Source organism: Sciurus vulgaris (assembly GCF_902686455.1).
Source record: "Sciurus vulgaris genome assembly, chromosome: 14".
Lineage (NCBI taxonomy): Eukaryota > Metazoa > Chordata > Mammalia > Rodentia > Sciuridae > Sciurus > Sciurus vulgaris.
In genome coordinates this window covers 30,075,417-30,090,744 of record NC_136475.1, presented here as the reverse complement: position 1 = coordinate 30,090,744, position 15,328 = coordinate 30,075,417, and the positions used below count along the sequence as shown (strand labels likewise).

At 43.5% G+C, this 15,328-nt stretch overlaps 2 long non-coding RNA genes across 3 annotated transcripts in view; both read left to right on the top strand.

Annotated features, from left to right (window-relative positions):
* The window catches only part of LOC306644473, a 178,830-nt gene that overhangs the window by 128,442 nt on the left and 35,060 nt on the right, over positions 1-15,328 (top strand). The window lies entirely within an intron of this gene.
* The window catches only part of LOC306644476, a 117,491-nt gene that overhangs the window by 68,086 nt on the left and 34,077 nt on the right, over positions 1-15,328 (top strand). Inside the window, exon 4 of one of the 2 annotated variants that reach the window (XR_013759401.1) lies at positions 5,079-5,179. The exons of the other annotated variant lie outside the window; for it this stretch is intronic. This is a non-coding gene — a long non-coding RNA (uncharacterized lncRNA). Of the gene's footprint in view, positions 1-5,078; positions 5,180-15,328 lie in introns of those variants that run through there. 2 annotated transcript variants of the gene reach the window in all.

The window sequence follows — 15,328 nt, the reverse complement described above, 5'->3', positions numbered from 1 at the left end:
AGCAGAAGTCAGTTTAAACAGAATTTTACTTTTGCCTGTTCATAGGAAACAGTACAGCTATCACCAGTGTTATCTTCCCCATCCCATTTTGCTTGTGCAGGTCCCATGCCATTTCCCAGAGTTCAATTGGACCATCCAAATGGTCATTGTTTTCAAGCCTGTCTTTTCCTCGTACACTAACATGAATACCTGACGATAAGTTTTATTAAAGAAAATGCTTCTTGGAAAAAAATGTTATTTACACTTTCTGTGCTTCAGGTTCCTCATCTATAAGGTATTTACAATAATACTGAGAGTCTTAATTCATTCACGAATAAAAGTGATATATAAGATTTACCTGGAGGAAGGTATAATAAGTTCTGGAATGATAGAAAGGCAAAACTGAAAAAATCACAGAGCTACAAAGAATACATAGTCACTAATGAAAATTTGTATATGTAGCAAGCGTCAAAGCATAGCAAATTTACTAATGATTGAAGTTCCATTATCATACATACAATATATTGTAAGTGAATGATTCTGGTTTATTTTAGTGACTACTCATAACTAAAACACTGCCCACAATTGAAGGTGATTTTGAATGAATTTCTAACCAGTACTTCTAGACAGAGAAACTATCAACGAAAAGTGTATAGTAAGCAGCAAATTTAAATAAAAATATGAATCCACATGCAGTCCAACACACCTGCAACCTCAGCTATTCAGAAGGCTGATGCAGGAGATCACAAGTTAGAGGATGGCCTTGGCAATTTGGCAAGACTATGAAAATAAACTTTTAAAAGGATTCAGGATGTAGCTTAGTGGTAAAGTGTCCCTAGGTTCAATCCCTGGTGCTGCAGAAAAACAAAACCCCACCAACCCTCCTCTTTCCCACCACATGCAAAAGCAAAAACCAAAGCAAAATCCCACCATGAATCTGGGCACAGTCCGGTGTGCCTGTGGTGCTAGCACTCGGGAGGCTGAAGCATTGGAATTGCTGGAACCCAGGAATTCAAAGCCAGCCTGGGCAATTTAACAAGATCCTGTCTCAGAAACAAAACAAAATGTGGAGAAAATGCTGAGGACATAGCTTGTGGCAGCATGCTTGTTTAGCACATATAAGACCCTGAATTCATTCCCCAGCACTGGAATCAAAAAAGAAAGAAAGGAAGGAAGGGAAGAAGGAAGAAAGAATGGGAGAAAGGTTTGTACAGGTAGAGCACAAAATAAGAAGTGTAAAGAAATTTCTTGTGTCTGCTTTTTCATCTCCCTCTAAATATTATACACACCAAATAAAAGATATTAATTCCATCCGGTAGATATTTCAATTAAAATCATTCCGATAAACATTTCAGTTACAATGAAAGCAGAAAAAGCCTTAAAATAATCATAAAACTTATATTTATCCTGAAAACCTAGTTTATAATCATTTTTAACAGGAAAATATTGGCCCTAAAGTCTGATGAAACCATCCACCACTAGAATATAATCATACAATTAAAAAATGTTTATGATGTTTCCTGGTGCAGGGTATTGAACCGAGGGCTTCCCACTTGCTAAGCATGCACTCTGAGACTGATTATATCCCCCATCCAAACAATTCTTTGAAATGTAGAAAACCCAAGATAATTTACAATAGTATTTTAGATATACGTGGAATTAGAGATGTGGAGCTTGAATTTTATTCTTATGTAGGTCTTTCTTTTGCTTCTAAGGTTTAGAACTTGTTAATGACACTTTGTATGTACTCTGTTAAAGAAGGGAAAACTATTGTAAAGATTAAGAGCAAGACTGGGGTTGTGGCTCAGTGGTAGAGTTCTTGCCTAGCATGTGTGAGGCACTGGGTTCAATTCTCAGCCCCACATATAAATCAATCAATCAATTAATAAATAAAATGAAGGTCCACCAACAACTAAAAAGTATTTAAAAGCAAGATTAAAAACAGCTTCTGCATAAAAACTACTTATGACACAATTGAACGCATCCTTCTGATGCAGGTGAGGGAATATCATATGTTTACAAATCCACATAGTTTTAAAAGCAGAGTAGAATAGGACATGGAAAATGCTGTTTCCCCAGCCCTGTCTGCAACCTCTTTCATTATGATGTGTAGAGGAAGAATTATTTCTAAAACATACTTTTAAAATGTTCATGTTCAAACTGTCTAGGTCATCTGTGTTCAAAGAGGTCATAGAAAAACTCCAAACAACCAAAGTTGACTTTTCTGACACACTGCTTTCCCCAATGATACCCTAATTCTACCCTTAGTTTCCTTGCTAGTCCATGAATCTAGGCATTCTCTCAACCAGCCTCAGTTGTCCTGTGCTGGGACGATTTCCCTGTATACTCTCTGCGTTGATTTAAAATCTTTGTTTCTTTTGCACATTCCATCCCAAACATCCTCTTTTTTCTTGAGAAGATCTCCATGCTTTTCATCTCTTTTATTCTCACATTTTCTTCTCCCTTATTTTGATATTTTCTTGCCCCACCACGTTCCTATTGCCCTATGCTTCAACAGTCCCAAACTTACTTCCCCAGGAATATCTACCTCATTGCAGCCCTATCCTCTCCCTCCCCTCTCCCTAGTTCTCTTTTCACCTATTTTACAGAAAACTCCAAAGTATGTGAATGTCCTTTTTGAATAGCACTAAATTCGAAATACTGAAGTGGAAATATTAGTGGAGGGACACTGTTCCAGCTGAAACCTCTAGGTACACACTGTAAGTTTTCTTCTCTGTGTTGGACTTTTCTCTTTTGGTTGAAACAAAGGCACTCACCAAATCCAATTTCATTCTCTGTAAACATCCCCTTAAGACTTAATATTAGAAAACAAAGGGACCAGTGCACAGTCAGTCTATTATCCTCCTAGTTCAGATGAGGAAACAGATTTTGCGAGAGAGTAAATGATCATCCCTCCCATACCTAGTATATGTCCACGTGAAAACTCAAATTAGGTCTCCAGATTTCTTCTTCCATTCTTTTCCCTATTACTCTAAGCTAATTGGACTCCAATAGTACACTGAGGCAGCAAAAAGTCTAATGAAAAACTTTAAAAAGTTTCTTTCCTTACCTGACATTGTCAGAGAAGAGGTGACATCAATTGCAGATACAAAGGATGAGGAGACCACCCCAGAGGATGTCTGGGTGACTGAGGCTAGAGAATGCATGTTTCCCAGTATGGAGTTCACTGGTCACTGGCCACTGGCCACTTACTACTGGTCACTGATGACTGGTCACCTGTCACTGTTCACTTGTGATGATCCAAATTTGTTTACAACTCCATGGAATCCCTAAGATTCTATTCGGTGGCAGTAGGTTTGGTGGGAGAATGATGTCACCATAAAGGCAGTTTAAAGGTATGAGGTAGCCAATAGGGAGATCAGATTCTCAACCTGAAGGTGGGATTGGGTGAAGACACTGACAAGAAAGTTGATTGGGTGGAGAAAGTGACAGGACACTTATCATTGAATCTAAATGGCTGAGCTCTGGGGAGGTGAAATCCTGCAAGAGGGGTAAGATAGGGCCATCTTCCCTGGTGCTTGTATTAGGAGGATCAGCTCAGTGCTCCTTATAAATGTTCATTAAAAATTATTATATGTTAAGTATTATATTTCACATTATAATAGGTAATAGTGGGCACATAATTATATATTAGTGTACAGTTAATATCCCTGGGGATGGAAGAAAGAGAGCAATTCTAGTTATTCTGGAACCACAGATATTGATCTGCTTAGTAAACTTACTGCAGCTTCCAAGGATGAAAGAAAAGGTTTTAAAAGTTTTATTCTGTACTCCAGTTGTAGTTGTATGCAAAACTTTTATTCATTTATTTTTATGTGGTGTGAGGACAAACCCAGTGCCTCACACGTACCAGGTGAGCACTCTACCACTGAGCCACAACCTCAGCCCTAAAGAGTTTTTTCATAACTTAAGAGTAGGGTGAAGTTCTTTGAGTGCACCCTGTAGGGAATGAGGAGGTTCCAGTTTTTCTTTAGGTTTTCTTGAATCCTACTTTCCTCGGTTGGGCTGGGCTGCGCAGGTGGGACTTGTAACTTTCTTGCTCTTCTCCTCCCACCCCTCTTCATTGTAGACATTGTTTCATGGACAAGCCTTGATTTTGCATTCTTATACTCCTAGATAGTACTTTCTTTTGACTTTCAGAGCAGGGGTCTTATATTTTGTGACCTGATTCTTTGAAAATGCATTCTGAACTTGAGAATCAAACAGTGGAGAGGTGGAAGACCCAGTTCACTGTCAAATGTCATTCTTATGGACTTGGGTTTTACATGATATGCCATGGATGGCTCCTTGGGTAATGTAGACATCCTGCTTCAGACTCCTTCATATGTGAGTGGCACTGAGGATTCTTTCTTTCTCTTCTTATGTAAGTGAATCCAGTGTAGTGGTTACTGGATCTTCCTCCCCCTTGCAAACAGCCATTATAGAATCCTGGGCCTCTCACATTCCTTGTCTGCCATGCTTGGGTGAAAGGCCAGGAGAATAGTTAGAAGAGAATGTTAGTAGAATATAGGGAAAGTGACAGCAGACAAAAGAAAATTACGTGGATTTGTTTTGTTTTGTTTGTTTTTTTTTTTTTTTTTTTTTTTTGGTTAGAAACAAGTCAACACACTTTGATTTCATTTTGTATTAATAAAACAGACAATTCAATTTTTTGGTGCTGGCATCCTGGGATGTTAAACCAGAGACTCATTACCATTGAGTCACTTCCCAGCCCCTTTATGTTTTATATTGAGTCAGTTCGCTAATTTCATAGAGTCTTTCTATGTTGTTGAGGCTGTCCTCTGACTTCTGATCCTCCTTCCTCACCTTCCTGAGGTGTTGGGTTTTCAGGCATGTGCCACTGCACCTGGCTCAGTACATACACATATGTAGGTAGATATATAATGTAACTAGCTAGAAAGTCCAGAAACTGCCTTCAGTTTTGTACAATGAAGATAAAACTCTTACATATAATTTGCTTATCTTGTTTTTTGTCATGTTATCTCATTTTTGTTCTTTATTAGGGTGTTTGCAGACTGTGAAGAGCTCTTAAAGGCTCTGGATTTTTAACTCATTTTTTTCTTTTTCATATTTTAAAGGAATCCAACATTGTAAGACACATTGCATGTTTTTCTATTGATGACCGTTTGTGTTGAAGCCTCAGGAATTAACCTGAGCTAATGGATTTGTGGAGAAAATTGACGAAAGGCATATGGAAAAAGCATTGTATGGTAAGTTACACCGCACAACCAAGGATCAGGTCTGTTGGTGTTCAGCCCACCTTGATCTTGGTTGCTTTTGGTTTGATCCCATGGAGAGAATCTGTTTCAGTAACTTCTCTTATAACTGTGATAAAGCAAGTCAGGAATTATTTGCTAATTTTATATACATACACACACACACACACACACACACACATATATACATGTACATATGTTTACATGTGGACTGAGCTGGTTTGGGGGAGTAAATCTGTGGATTTAATCATTTTCCTTGGCGGTAAGCTTTTAAAATGCCTGGATTGATTTGTCTAGGAACTTCCTAGAGGCAGTGAGTAGATACTGTGCGATTCGAGATGTCAAGATGTCAAGATGTCAAGACAAGCTCATATGTAGGATAAATAACTCATGTGTAAAGTTCACAAATGAAGTTGAATATTTCATTTATAGGCCTATCTGTTCCAGTATTCCAGTGCTTATTATGATATATGGTATTTTTAGTAGTTGTGTGTGGGATCATTCTTATATGAGAAGAAATCATGGAAGGTTTGGCAGTGTAATAAAAGCTTGGATTATGTAAAGTTTTTCAAGGTTTTTGTTTGCTTTTTATCTTCATTTCATATCTCGGATAACTTACTTCTGTAATGTTGGTATGTAATGTAAGCCTAATAACTAAGTATCATCAAGTCATATCATTCCTTATATTCTCATAGTGATGAAGTAAATCCATAACTACTACAGGTTAAGGTGGTAGGTGTAAAGTTGTGTGGAATGTGGTGTATTAGTTGGGTTTCCCTTACTGTAACTAACCCTTAAGATAATCATCTGATAAAGATGAGATGTTTATTTTGGTTCACAACTGTGGAGATTTCAAGTCATAGTCAGTTGGCCCTCCTGCTTTTGGGCTGTGGCAAGGTAGAGCATCATTGCCAGGAGAACATGGTGGAACAAGCTGCCTACCTCATGACCTGGATGAGAAAGGCAGAGAGAGGACAGAGGAGAAGAGGAGGTGTTGGATTTCATTGTCCCCGCCAAGCCCATGCCCTCAATAATAAGAAGATCTCCTACTAGACCCTCCCCACCCTTTTTTAAAGAGTACTGCTTAGTGAACCCAACATCACTCTGTGAGTTATCACCAGCCCCTCCTCTAAAATCTTATTTTGTGACTGGGTCTCACTGAGGTGCTCAGGTTGGTGTGAAACTTGAGATCATACTGCTTCAACCTCCCAAATAGCTGGGAGTGTAGAGATAGCAACATTGTGCCCTATTTAGGCCCCGCCTCCTAAAGTTTCCACAATTTCCCAATAGTACCAAACTGGAGGGGAAGGTTTGCCACATGGGCCTTTAGGGACATTCCACATCAAAATTCATAGCATGTGGTAAGATCATTTTTGATGGCAATGTAATTTTTCCATACTGAATTATTAAGGTCGAATATTCAGTTATAATTAGACAAATGCTGTTTACCTTTCCTGGTCTCCAGGCATGATAACTATTTGCCCTTTGTAATTCTATCCACTCTAGTTTGCAGTAAACCTCACCTTAGCCTCTAAACCAAGTCTTAAATGTGGAAGAGTGTACCTAAAGAGATTTGGTCCAACACTGTGCGATGTGGCATCAAGTCCTTCCCTGACCTAAACCCTCAGTTATTATATTGAGGGTATTGTCCCAGAGACAACCTAATCCCAGCAATTAGTACTGATCAGGATGACTGGGACTCATCTTGCTGTAACCTACCCATATTATCTATTCCTGACATCTTTCCATGTTCTCTCCATATTCTCATTTGGGTTTTATTAAGACTGGAAACCCTCAAGTCTCTATATGATACCTAGCACTACCAGGTACTGTCACATTTTATTAGTGTCAACTACTTAACTGTTCCTCCTAATATCCCTTTCTCCTGTCTCTATCCCCCATTCCTGTGCACTATGAATTTGTGAAGACATTCTTTTACCTCTTATTGGAACCACTCCTCTCTAAAGGACTACCCTTTGCCACTTCCCATACTTTTCTGGAAACTCTAGGTCTGGATTTTCTCCTGGCAACTATAACTGATTTTGTTCTTGCCGTACTTGTGTCTTTTTGAAAACTTAAAGTGCAAGACCAACATAGTTATTCTAGTTTTGGAGAAATTTATGTCACATTTTATATTTTGTCATGTTTATAAACAGATGGATCATTTATGCCTTCTAGCCATCATATACCTCTCAGATATGTTTTCCTCTGTTCCAAAAGAGTATTTTATAATTTACTGTCATGTTTGAATGTGCCAAATTGTAGTTTGCAAATAAAAATTGTTGTGAAGATTAATAACAGTGCATATAGTGTGCTTTTAAAATTAGAAACAGAGAAGTAGAAATTATTTTGAAGAACTATTATAATCATAATTATTTACAGTTTAATCTGGAAGTCAGTACTCCTGTCTTCAGACACACTGTTCTTTGCTCTTCTACTTGTAGCTGAATTGAGATTTTTCCTAATGGGTACAGTCCCGATGAGTGATAATAAGTATGTGAAGATATTACAAGTGAACTCCACTCTCATGTCTCTCACTTTTGTTTTTGTTTTGGTATTTGCTAAAACATATCCAAGTGTTATCTACTTTTAGCATACCTGTCATGTGATAGGAACCGTGTAAACATCTGGCCAGGAATGTGAGTAGAGGTTTATAACATTTTTAGAGTTCAATTAGGCAGTATCTTTTAAAACTTTGTGTGTATCCTTCATTCCAGAAATTCTCTTTCTAGAAATTTAGATATAGTTTTGTATATGTGTAGGTATAGTTCATTGCATGGTAAGAGAAGCCCAAAACACAAACCAAAATCGTGAAAACAACTAGAGGACCATCAACATGGGACTGGTTAAGCAAATGATGATACTTTTAGTTATGTTACTTACAATGCATTCAATACGCTATGGTCATTAAAAACTTGGATGGATACACTTATAAACTGAGAAAAATCAGTATTCTAGAGACAGTGTAGAAATCGTATGGTGTGCTGCTGCTGTGTAGGAAGAAGGTATACATGTATGTGAAAGTAAGTATCCATAAAAGATATACAAAATGTAAATGTAAACACTTGGAAACATCTCGAAGAACACATACTGAACTGGGTGCAGTGGGACCTAACTCTTTATTCCAGGGCCAGCAGATTTGAATTCACGAGCGCTCACTGGAACTCACAGACCTGTGCTACAGGCCTCCGGCTAAAGAGGGCGCTGTGGGCGCCAGAGCCCCGTGTGTAAGTCGAGGAACACAGCAAGTGGGCGTGTCCCAGCACGATGGGAGGTGGCGCAGGCGCAGTGGCGGCCGGCCCGCCCTCCATGGGTACCTGACCACCGCGTTTCATCCCAGCATCTAGTTCAGGCACCAAGGACTCCAGAGTGATGGCCTTGACCCGCTTGGCATTGGGTGGGCGGCATCTCGGGCCCACTGAGCCAATGGCATCCTGTCCGCAGTGGCTGGGGCCGGGGACGCGACTGTTCTGGACGTCCCTCAGCAAAGAGGAAGGGCGGAAACCGCATCCCGGAAAGGTGATATGCCCTGCTGCTGGGTTGGCCCTTCCGCCTCGTAGCTTCTGGGTGGGCTCCAGGTCTTGTGGTCTCAGCCTCGCCCTGTCGCCGCAGCGAGCTTGGCCCGTCTGCCCGGGGTTAAAGCCTATGACCCTCGCCGCGCTTCCAGCAGAAGTTGAAAGGAATGGAGTGCAGTGTTCTGTGATCCGCCCCACCCTTTTCTAAGTGAGGCTGTGTCCCTTTCTCCTCGGGGGGTCAGGTATGCCTTTGAGGCGGGCCATGGTGTTGGAGACGCTCCTTAATCGTCCAGATGGAACGTGCCCTTGAATTTCTCAGGTCGTGTTATTGTTTGGCACAGAAAATATGAGTAACAAGATTTAAATTCGAATGAATCCCTCAGTACCTGCCTGAGACCTTTCATGAAAAGTAGGTTTGCGTCCTTGGCAGGAATCACGGAAGGCACACAGGTGCTTCCTAACGGGTGGCCCCTGAGACCTTCCTGTACATGCCCAGATGGTCAGTTTTGAGGCTGTGTGCCTATGTGCAGTGGAACCGTTTACTCCTCGAAATCTTCCTCTCCTCCCTTCCAAACTTCATTGAGTCCTTTTGATTTTATCTCCTGAATATCTTTTGAATCTGCCAACTCGTCTCCTTCAGCATCCTACGCAGGTCTTGCCTGACCTGTTGCAGCTGAGTGCAGTCTTGTCCCTACATCTATTCTTTACTTCTTCTCAGTGTGTTCTTTGCACAAATCTTTTAAGTAGGTCATTATGAACAATTGACAGCCCGGCATAGTGGTGCATGGCTGTAATCCCAGGTACTTGTGAAAGAATGAACGGAGACTTGTTGCCAGGAGAGGGGGATTTTTTATTAGAAAAGTTTGTTGCCTTATATACAGTCTCAGAAGGGAGCTAACTCTGCTAGCTGCATATTGACAGCGAGGCATTTGCCTATAGGTCGGATAGGGCCCAGGGTGGGGGTGTTGATACGTAATTGGGTGGCTAAAGGCGCCGGCGAAAAGCAGACTTTCAGGAAGAGAAGCCTGTTGGATGCCATTTTAAGAAAAAGGGTAGGGGCAGGGGAAAAATAGGAAGGGAAATAATGAGGTAAATGGAGTCAATATTCCTCCCTTTTTGTTTTTTTATGAGGGGGTTCAGCAGTTTCTGGCTGCTTCCTGCTGTGTGGGGGCGACGTGTGGGGTAGGGAGTAAGAGTTGACTGCATATTTCCAAGAAAAGGGCTGCGAAGCATGCGAGGGCGTCGGGTGTCAGGTTAGGGAACGTCCGTTGTAGGAGTAGCATTTGTATTGCCTCGGACCAGTCTAGGTGGGAGCGTACAGGAGGTATGAGCCAGGCGTCCGCATGGAGTTCCATCAGGAAGTACTTCCACTGATTATAGATGGAGAGGGTTGAAGCCGGAGCTGGAGACATCTTCAGAAGGGAGGGGGTGATATTCCTTTAAGAGAAGCTCGTTGAAAGTTTGATTAGTGATTTTTGGAGCTGGCCTTGAAGGAACCTTATGATACAGGGCAGGAAGGAGCAGGAGAGAAGTCTGAGGAAGGGCCCTAAAAATGGGAAGACATAGGTAAGGAAGGGTGATGAGAAGAAGTCTGATAAAGGACTAGCAGTGGGTGACTTCGTTAGTTGAACAGAGAGATCCTGTAGTTTAACAATATTCTGCTTGATAAGGCCAGATTCATTAATGTAGTAGCAACATTCTTCCTTCAGAAAGAGGCAAGTTCCTCCCTTTTCTGCGGTGAGGAGGTCAATAGCCCGTCTGTTATGTAACCTCTGAGCAATGGAGGGTACTTGCCACTGGAGTGAACTTAAGGACTCCGCCGTGGTGTCCAGAGCCAATTGCAGTTTCTCTTGGAGGTTTCTGGATGCCCAAAGGGAGTGACCCAATGCTCCTCCTGAGAGATCCATTTCCGCTACTGAAGTTGTGAGGGTGAGGCCAATAAGAACCGGCAGGAAAATAGCCTGACAGACGCGAGGGTGAGACAGGAGCCGTTGAAGTTCAGAGGCGTAGTATAAGGAGAGCTGAGGGATTACTGTGACTAGGAAGCAGTACCAGTACCATTGGCAGTGGGGGAGAACAGAGCCTTTGCACCAGAGGAAGTGCCCAGGTTGAACAAATTTGGGTGTTGTTGGTATAGGGTAGGTAGTGGCGCAGAGGGAGGGGGAAGAGGTGCCGGACAAGGACAGGCAGATGAAGGGAAGGAGGTGTCGTTTGAGAGGAAAGTCTCTTGGAGAGGGAGATGAGGGATGAACACAGGTTGACCAGAGGAGGGAAAGTTGTAAGTGGAGGGAGTGGAGTTGTCCGCCATGAGTGGCACTGCTGCAAGGAGGGGACGAGCTAGGGATGCACAAAGAAAGCATTGCAAGGTGGGGATGGAGATGGTAGTTGAGTTCAAAAGATTTAGGAGGTATAAGGTCTGATGTAGCAGGGTGAGCCAGGTAAGAGGGGCAGCTTTATTCGTACCAGCTTCATCAATGAGTTTGTTAAGTTGTGTCTCCGATTTCTGGACATACTCAATAACCTTGGTTTTGGCTTTTGGGGAGGTCACCAGGGAGCGAGTGAGGGACATAAATCCCGTGGGTTTGGAAGCATAATCTTGTGCAAGACCGCAATATTGATGAGATCATTCCAAAAGGAATCTCTGGGATTGTTAATGTGAATGGTATAAACATAGCTCTCTGGGGGGTATCCACCCTACATATTTGCGGAAGCTGCGGGTGTGCCGGGCCGGACATGTCTACGAAATTTAAGTCTAAAAGTGGGGAACTTATTTTGTCCCTGTTTCCCATTTGAGTAGTAAATGTTACAAGTCCAGTAGGGGCATCCCCCATAAATATCTTCCCAGCGATGGCAGTAGTCAGCCTTTTGGTCTTTGGGAAGGCAGATGAAAGGGTTCGCAGCATTGGCAGGATTAAGAAGTATGCATTGGGGACAGGAGATATCAAGGGAGATGGTGGAGCAGTTGTGGATAAAGCAGGAGCTCTCAGTAACCGTGCGAACGATTGAGACCCCAAAGGCTGAGATGTACTTTTCCTGAACAGTGAATTTGTACATGGTAGCCGGAGAAGGGTTGGGGTTATAAGCTATAAGGCACAGGGAAGTAGTGACAGAATGATAGGTGGAAGGGGTTTGAGAGGTGGAAAGGGTTTATGGAGTGGAGGAATCATGTTCAGTAGGAGAGAGTAATGGGTGTACGTGAGATGCGGAGGCATAGGGGGTTAGAGGTAGAAGGGATGCAGGTATATGAAGGAGTAGAGGACTCTGGGGTGGAGGCAGAGGCGGTGTTGGCAAGTTCTGCTGGTTTCAACCTGGAAATATGAATCCAAGGGGTAAGGCAGTTATCAGACATTGAGAGTTTTGCAGCAGTTGGGGTACACAAAATTACAGGATATGGTCCTTCCCATTTTGGAGTCAGAGAAGCCCTGGGTTCAGGAGGATTATAGAAAACCAACTGGCCTGGGTGCAGCAATAGATTGTTCTGTAAGGCAGATGGATCTGGAAGTAGCCAGTCCTGGTATCTCCATAATTCAGCCCAGAGGTGAGAGAGTAAAGGTAAAGCTATAGTAGGTGGTATAGGTCCCAGGGTAGCTGTAGTACCAGGAGGTAGGAGGGGCCTACTGAACATGATTTCCAATGGGAAAGGTTTGTGGGTTTCTTTGGGAGTGCCCTGACCCTAAGCAGAGCAAAGGGCAGGAGACAGGTCCAATCAAGGTGTAATTCCAGAGATAGTTTAGTTAAAATGTCCTTTAAAGTTCTATTGGCTCTCTCCACCTTTCCTGATGCCTGTGGCCGATAGGGACAATGTAGGTGCCAGGGGAGGGAGAGTGATTGAGATACTCTCTGTATTATTTGAGCAGTGAATTCTGGACCATTATCTGACTGGATGGATGTAGGCATCCCAAACCTCGGGATGATCTGGGAAAGGAGGGTGGAGGCTACAGTGGAGGCCTTTTTGTTAGATGTTGGGAACGCCTCCACCCAACCCGAGAAAGTATCAACAAAGACCAGGAGATACTTAAAACGCCGAACAGGAGGCATATTAGTGAAGTCAATTTGCCAGTCAGCCGCGGGGGTAATTCCCCTAGCCTGATGAGAAAGATAGGGTTTGGGTTTGAGGGGGGTGTTGGAATTGGTGCGCTGGCAAATGGTGCAAGTAAGGGAAAGGTTTTGTAATAGGGCTTTGTCTGATGGGGTTAGTGGAAAGAAGGTTTGCAAGAAGTGGGAGAGTGTTTGGGGGTTTGAGTGGAACAAGTCATGAAGGGGAAGTGAAAAAGGGGGCGTTTATCATCGGGAGGAGGGGAGTGAGGGCCTGCTTGTGGGGTGTTTTGGGAGGTCTCCAATTCGGGTGTCAGGATGGGAAGAAGAGAGTCACAGGTGAGCCCAGGGTTCAGGGGGCCCGTTGCAACAGCTGCTGCTTGTGCGGCAAGATCTGCCTTGCGGTAACCCTGGGTTATTGGGGAATTATCTTTCTGATGGGCTTTGCAGTGGGTGACCCCTAACCCTTGAGACAACTGAGAAGCCTGGAGCAGTTTGGTAATTAATGCTGAATTTGTTACATTATTTCCTTTGTATTGAGTAACCCTGTTCTTTCCATATGGCCGCATGGGACAGGAGGATATGGAAAACATATTTAGAGTCTGTGTATAGGTTAAGAATTTTCCCTTCAGCGAGGGTACAGGCCCGGGTAGTGGCTATGAGTTCAGCCTGCTGGTTGGTGGTTCCCTCCAGTAATGGTTGGGCTTCTATGATTGATTCGAGGGAGACTACTGCATAACCTGCATAGTGCATTTGGTCCTCCTGGAAAGAGGATCCATCCATAAACCAGGTGAGGTCGGCATGTGGAAGGGGGCCTTCAGAAATGGAAGAGTGACAGGGTATGAAGTTTTGGAGGGCTTCCAGGCATTTGTGAAGTGGTGTGTTGTGGGAATATGGTATTGGGAGTAGAGTGGCAGGGTTTAAGGGTGGACAAGGGAGAAAGGAGATAGTAGGATTTTCTAGGAAAGAAGATAGAAGAGCTAAGATTCTAGATGGTGGCAGGGATTGAAGGGCTTTATAGGTGCGTAAGTCCTTAAGGTGATGGGGTGAAAGGATGGTGAGTGGTGCCCCAAACGTTAGTTTATAGGCTTCCTTCTGCAATAAGTGCCCAGCTGATAGGGCTCTCAAGCAGGGGCCCATCCCTGTACAGTGGGATCTAGCTGTTTGGATAAGTATGCCACTGGGGCAAAGGAGGGGCCGTAGGTTTGTCATAAGACCCCTAAAGCTTGTCCACCATTTTCATGGACATAGAGAGAAAAGGGTCTGGTGAGGTCAGGGAGGTGAAGTGCTGGCGCTTCGACTAGGGTCTGTCGGAGCCTGAGGAAGGGGCGATGGGGTGAGGAGGATAGAGGTTCTCCGGGTTTCCCCCTCGCCAATTCATAGAGGGGTCGAGCTAGCAAAGAAAAATTTGGAATCCAGGCTCTAAAATATCCAGCCAGTCCCAGGAAGGACAAGATTTCTGCCTTGGTGTTTGGGACAGGAAGGGAAAGTAGGAGGTGTTTCCTGTCTAAGGTTATTGCCTTCCTCTGTGGAGATAATTGAAAGCCTAAATATGTCACACTTGTGAGGGAGATTTGAGCTTTGGAAGGGGATACACGATACCCCCTGTCAGCCAGGAAATTGAGGAGTGAGGCGGTGTCTGTTTGGGATTGTTCCCAGGAGGGGCTGCAGAGTAAGAGGTCATCTACATATTGCAGGAGAATAGATTCAGGGTGCGATGTATGGAAGACCTTAAGGTCCTGGGCTAGGGTTTGTCCAAAAATGTGGGGGCTATCACGGAACCCCTGGGGGAAGACAGTTCAAGTAAGCTGCTCAGAATGTTGCGTGTGGGGGTCAGTCCAAGTGAAAGCAAAAATGTCCTGGGAAGAAGGGTCAAGAGGGATGGAAAAAAAGGCATCCTTCAGATCTAAGACCGAAAAGTGCGTAGAGGAAGCTGGGACCTGGGATAACAAAGGATAAGGGTTAGGGACTAAGGGATGAATGGGAACAACAGCAGTGTTGATCATGCGGAGGTCTTGAACTAGGTGATACATTCCATTTGCCTTTTTGACTGCTAGGATGGGGGTGTTGAAGGGTGAGTGCGTATGGTGGAGATATTCTTTTTGATAAAGGTCCTCAATGATAGGTTGAAGCCGGAGGAGGGCGGTGGTACTCAGGGGGTATTGGGCCGGATGTACAAATTTAGAGGGATCCTTCAGCCTTATGGATATTGGTGGGCAATGGGCAGCGGAAGGACTGGTGATGTCCCATACCGTGTCGTTAACAGGGTGTGTTAAAATGGCAAGGGGGGTCTCCGGTATAGAATTGTGACCCCTAGAATTGTGATCCTCCAAAATAAGAGCCAGAAGGCAGGAGGTTGTGGGTGAGAGGGAGGGGGGCATGGTGATTGAAACATTCAGTAGGGAGAGGATATCCCTCCCTAATAGCAGAATAGGACATTGGGGCATGACTAAAAAGGAGTGGGAGAAAGGGAGGTGGGCATCTTGGATATAACAAGTTAAGGGGGAGGTCCTTTGGGGAAAGATTTGTTTTCCTCCTACCCCGACTATAGGAGAGATGCTG